Genomic DNA, 6,000 nt, shown 5'->3' with positions numbered 1-6,000 from the left:
GAGACTGGTGCTGATGCTTCACGTTTACTGTTACCACTCCTTTTGGGCGCACGCACTCCCCTGTGTACGTACGAAGCAACACCGATGCCGGGCGTAACTTCATCTGTGGGAAGCGTGAGCGAAATAAACTGTACGGCATCACTGACACTGCTGCTCCAGTGTCCAGCTCCATGTCAAGCGGAATTCCCTGAATACACATCGTAAAGCGTATCGGCTCTTGACATGGTTTCTCGAGCGTTGTTTGCAACAGTGGCTCGATGTCTTCCTCGGTCTCGAATACGCCGAAGCTTTGCCTCCGGTAGTTTCCTTGTGCGTCTTGCCCGCTCGCTTTCGAAGGGTGCGAATCAGATTCAAGCTGAGAGCGGCAGACTTTTTGAATATGCCCTACTTGGTGGCATTTAAAGCAAGTCGCTGTTCGGAACCGGCAAGCCCGGTTGCGATGACGCAAGCCACATCGCGTGCATGGTGAACCGTTCCGTCTAAGGGACTCTTCTGCAGAAAACTTCTGAAGGTCTTCCTGGGTTGCACTGCTAGGTCGGCACTCTGTGACGTTCTTGGAAGCCGCCTCCACTTAAGGCTATCTCAACCGCCTTTTTGAAGGTCAGAGATGCATCCTCAACAAAAAGCCTCTTCTGGATGCCAGCGCTAGCAATACCACATACAAATCTGTCTCTCAGAGTTTCTTCTAAGTTAGCTCCAAAGTTGCATGTTTCTGCAGATTGCTTGAGGCCTGCCACGAACTGCGCGATGCTCTCCGTTTGTTGTTGCGTTCTTCGGTGAAACCTTGCTCTTTCCGCAATAACCGATGGCTTGGGTGACAGATGCTCTCGTAATGCTCTCTGCAGTTCTGACAAAGACTGACTAGTAGGAGCGTTCGGGGCAGTCAAACTCTTCAATAACTTGTACGTCTTCGGACCCACGATACTCAGGAAGGCATCTACTTTGTTCTCGTCTGGAATCTTATTCACTCTAAGGAATGCATTAATCCTTTCTTCGTAAGTTTCCCAATCAGACTGAGATTCATCGAAAGATTCCACTTGCCCAATCGTGACCATCCTGGCTGTTTCCGAGTCGCTCTGTCGTGGTCCTTCTTGTACGCTTGGCTGAATATCCGTCTTCACGGTCCCCGTGGGATCGGTCCTCGTTCTGCTTCAGAATACCATCCTCGTCGCCAAAAAGTTGTCGTGTCTTGCTAAGGGAAACGACACTGTAGCCGAGGTGCAACAAGAACTCGGGTTTATTGTCAGCCGGCCGTCAGACCGCGCGTCCCGCTGGTCGACGACTGCCCGCGAAATCCAACACGCATGTGCTTATATCGAGATACAGACAGGCAAGGGGGCGGTGCCCAAATACCGGCACGTGGCCGTGAGTTGGCCGTTTGCTTATCGTGATACAAACACTACATACCCCTTCCCTTGTTTGCTTAATTGCTTAGCGAGGGCCCCGGTTCTGGCAGCCTTGACGCCATAGGAAGCATAAAGAGGGTTCTCACGCAGCTTCCACCCTCTCCGTTCGATGGCGTTCTACGTCACACCTGCGGTATCTCAGGACGTTCTACGTCCGCCGCTTATGAACGTGGGTGGCGCTGATGAACACTCTCAAGGTTGGGTTACTTGTAAACATAAATACCGCCGAAAGCAGAAGATTTGACAGCCGTCGCCGTAGCTCAGAGGTAGAGCACCGGACGCGTAATTCGGAGGTCGTGGGTTCGGATCCCACCGGCGGCAGTGGTTGTTTTTTCTTCTGCTTTTCTAATCAATTAGCTTTAAGCGATAACATGTTCAGTAATATTCTAAATTGATCAACACCACAAAATAAATAAATAGATTAAAAATCCCCTGTGCCCCTTGGTTTCTGTGGCTGTTGGCTTCTTTCATTTCGTGTCTATAGTACTTTACTGAGTTAGAGCAGTCCTATCAGTTTGATTAAAGATTTACGCAAATATTAAAAGGGAGGAGTAATAACTCAAGATTTCACGTTAACCTGACGTAAAAGTGTTTAGAATTGGCTGCAGTACATTACAGAAGCGTCAATTAGGCTTCTTCCCAGGCACCAGACCTCCTGTAAGTTTGCTGTCGCATATACTGGGTACCATTTTCGCACTTCCCAGCGCAGACGGCTACGGGTGGGTAAGTCCATGCGATAGATCATATCATTTTGTCGGAAAACAAGTCGTATGCCGGGATGCAAAAAAAGTGGGGCTGAACCGGGTCCCGAACCGGTTCGGAACGGTTCCTTTGAATCGTTCCGGTTCGGGTTCAGTTCCAAGATGGCGAAAAAAATATGGGTTCGGTTCGGTTCCGGTTCCGGGCGAAAATTCGGGTTCGGTTCCGGTTTCGGGTTCGGGTTCAGTTCCGGTTCGACACCCTGTTCGCACTGCTCTACCAATGCCTACGAGGTACACAAGGAGTACAGATTATGTATTTTCCAAAGTTGGGCGCGGTGCGGGAGAAGAGCGGCGGAGTGCCTGCTCTTCGTAAATAAATGCAAATAAAAACAAAGGAAATGCTATCGGCGAAGCGTTGGCAAGCGGGGAGGACTCTACGTAGACTTTCCTCACTGCTGTTGTGTTTGAAGAGCCATCCCTGGGCAACGGCAAGGCTCACCCTCTACGTGCATATTCGTTGAGTTGACTCCGCCGAGGAATCTGATGCCTTCACACACCTGGCTAGCACCGCGAGCGGCTTTGGTGCCGCGGCGGCCAACGTTCTTAGACAGTTCCAGTTTCGCAGCTGCTGGCGTTCCTATCATGGACGTCGCTGGAACTAATGGCGCTGCAGTCGCGTTTTCTACACATCTCGCGCGTCGTCCGCTACACACTCATAAAGAGGGGCGGCGCTGTGCCCATACCTGGAGATAATTTTTTTTTTCCGGCGTGGGCAAACACGAATATGGCATAACTGGTGTTGATACATGGCGAAACGCTGTCCCGCTTGGAGGGCACAATGGCACAACCACTGGGGTTATGGCGGGCGATATCCGAACGAGGCACTGCACGAGGCGCGTTGCCGTTTTCTACCTCGCTCGAACCTGTCTTAGCAAACGCAAGGAATGCGCAGAGATTAGCTGTATCGCAAAAAAGAAATAAAATCAGCAGTGTTTGTGAACACCTTCCGACTTCGTCAGCTGCTGCTCATCAATATTTTTATTTACTCCTGGACATATAGATGTAAGCCATCTGTTTCCAGAAGGATGTTTCCAAGGTCAGTGACAGAAGCTACACTTTTGAACAGCTGCTTGTGCAGCTTGTTGTAGCCGTTCACGATGCAGCTACCATCTTCTTCCGCAACAACCGCCCTGAGAATAACTAGACGGCTTGCCGCTAGCTTCCTGCAGTAGAAAACTGCACACACCTTCCCAGTTATTTCGTCCTGTATAGATTCATATTACACTCCGTAGATGGTTGTGTCGCAGTCACCAGGTCAACAGTCGTCAGTGCAGTCGACGTAGTACTGGTTTCCGCCGGGCGGGTAAGAGGCAGCAGCTCAGTCAACCTGACTGCCTCCACGCAAGCCTCGCCTGAGGAGGACGTATACTGTCGCTTCAAGGGTCTTCACACTAATCACTCTACATGACAGCACGCATTTTTGGTGACTTTCGCCTGCACTTCGCAATATTTGGCTTTTAGAATCGATCTGGGAGGCTGGGAAGGAGACGAGGCCGACACCGGGCACTCGCGCCTGCAGTTCCCGCGGGAAATTCGGACCTCTTGCCCTTTCACAACGTGCTTGTACTCCTTGATAATATCTTCATGCTCAAAATGACGCTCACATATCTTAGACGTGTGTGAGAGCCGTCTGTCCTTGCGATGCAACACCTGCTCCCACCTTTTAAGTTCGCTTTCATCGCAAGGCGCGGTTTGAAAAAATGATGATCGGTGGCATCGTTTCTATTGCCACTTGTGCAGCCAGGCGCAAAGCTGGACGGCATGCGTACCTCTCGCTTGAAGTCACCAAGTGCACATATTTCACCACAAACACGTTTTCACAACACTAACAGCACCGCCACACGAAAACGCAGCTTGAAAATCTGAGTAGCCTGTCGTAACTGCAGCGAGCGGAACTCCCGCGACAGCAGACGATGTAGAAAAGCTCGACTGCAGCGCCACTAGCTCCCGCGCCCGCCACTTTAGCCATTTCCAGAGAGGAGCTGCGAAACTGAAACTCTCTAAGAACGTTGACCAGAACTGTCTGTGGGGATAAGTTGCTTGCAGCCCGCTAGCGTAATTTCCCATAGGTCCACTATCGCGATAACGCTATACTAAAACTCGGTTACTAAGGGTTTTTGCAATTATATAATGCCTAGAATAGCCCACAGCCATAGTGTTCCGGCGTGGTCTAGTGGCTATGATACCTGGCTTTCACCCAGGAGGCCCGGGTTCGATCCCCGGCGTCGGAGTGTGGTCTCATGGTGTCTTTCAGCGCGCGCTTTTTCTAGACCAATCCAAGAGCACGTTTCGATGGCGCTTCGCCAGCAGCTGTGTCTTCCGCCCTTGCCCTCACTAGTGCTCCGCGAAAACGCCGTTCTTCCATAAGCTCTATGTTTTGTTTTGTTTTCCTGACATCTTCTATCCATTTCCCAGGCTCTTTGCATTCCTGCTTCATCAGCGTTTGAAGCAGTGCCCTTAGCTCAGCTTCGTCTTGTTTTTCCTTATAACGGATAAATGTCGCCCTTTCTATTGCTTTGATTTTTAAAGATTCTTTACTTAGCTCCCACTGTTGCCAAATCTTCAGGTTCTTGCGCGGGTTTATTTTACCTATTTCATCCTTTACTGCTCTGTAGTAGATTTCGTCTTGAAGAAGCGTGTTGTTTAGCTTCCACATTTCCCACGAAAATGCCTTGCTTCGGTTCACACTTCCCAGGCAGCACTCAACTAAACAGTGGTCTGAGAAGGAGACTCCCACAACTTCATAATGGTTGCAAACAGGGGCAAGGTCGACTGATGCGTAAATGCGGTCCAGCCGTGCATGGCTTGAGCCCTGGAAATGAGTGAACTGCACTGTCCGCGCACCCTCAATAAGTTCAGCCACATCCTCAAGGTTTCCGTTCTCGATCATTCGCATCAACACTTCAGTGCTCCTGTCTCGAAACCCCCGGATGCTTGACCTATCGCGCGCATTAAGAACACAATTGAAGTCGCCTAATACAATGAGCCGCCTCTCCGTACAAAGGCGCTCTTGGAGGCTTTGGAAAAAGGCAACCCTTTCCTCAACCACATTCGGCGCGTACACAGTAACAATGCGCCACTCATTGCCGTTCAGACAAAAATCAAGCACAATACACCGGCCATACACACACGAAAAATAAGCCTGCACCTCTAGCCCCGGCATCTTCTTTACAAAAAGCACGCATCCAGCCGATGTTCCCACTGCTTGACTGACGACAGCATAAAATCTAGTCGTGAAATCACATCGATAAAATAGAATGGGGGGTATCTTATCGGCAGACACTGACCACATCAAAGAAGCCTTTAATGAATACTACCAGAGGCTTTTTTCATCGACTCCTGTAGACGCAGTAGCCTTTACGCATCAGTTTCTTGGTGCAATGCCACGGCTTGACGAAGAAAGCAAAAAGAAAATGGAACTAACAATAACTCACAGCGAGGTAGAGCACGCGATAGATCAGTTGAACCTAGGAAAATCACCAGGACCAGATGGATTCAGTGCGGCATTTTATAAAGAATTTAAGCACGAAATTGCCCCAGTGCTGTGTACAATTTTCAATGAAGCCTATAAAATAAACGTATTGCCTCCGTCTTTTGGGATCTCCCATACAGTGCTCATACCTAAAACGGATGATATAGAGAAATTACAATTGGTTACAGCGTATCGACCCCAGCACTCACTAATGTGGACTACAAAATTTTTATGAAGGTATTGGCGCGTAGACTGCAGACAGTGACATCGGATATTGTTGGACCCCACCAGACATGTGGAATCAAAGGGCGCTCAATTTTTTCCAACATTCACAAAGCGCGCAGTGTGCTTGAAAGCTGTG

The 6,000-nt window shown here is 49.6% G+C and overlaps 1 non-coding gene across 1 annotated transcript; it reads left to right on the top strand.

Annotated features, from left to right (window-relative positions):
- Positions 1-4,326: 4,326 nt before the first annotated feature.
- On the top strand, positions 4,327-4,398 carry TRNAE-UUC (transfer RNA glutamic acid (anticodon UUC)). Its single transcript has one exon. It is a non-coding gene; the product is annotated as a tRNA-Glu (tRNA).
- Positions 4,399-6,000: the final 1,602 nt, after the last annotated feature.

The sequence above is a fragment of the Amblyomma mixtum genome, chromosome 3 (assembly GCF_055824585.1).
Source record: "Amblyomma mixtum isolate Tamu chromosome 3, ASM5582458v1, whole genome shotgun sequence".
NCBI classification, from domain to species: domain Eukaryota; kingdom Metazoa; phylum Arthropoda; class Arachnida; order Ixodida; family Ixodidae; genus Amblyomma; species Amblyomma mixtum.
Note: the sequence above shows the minus strand (reverse complement) of the source record. Positions and strands in the feature narration are given on the sequence as shown.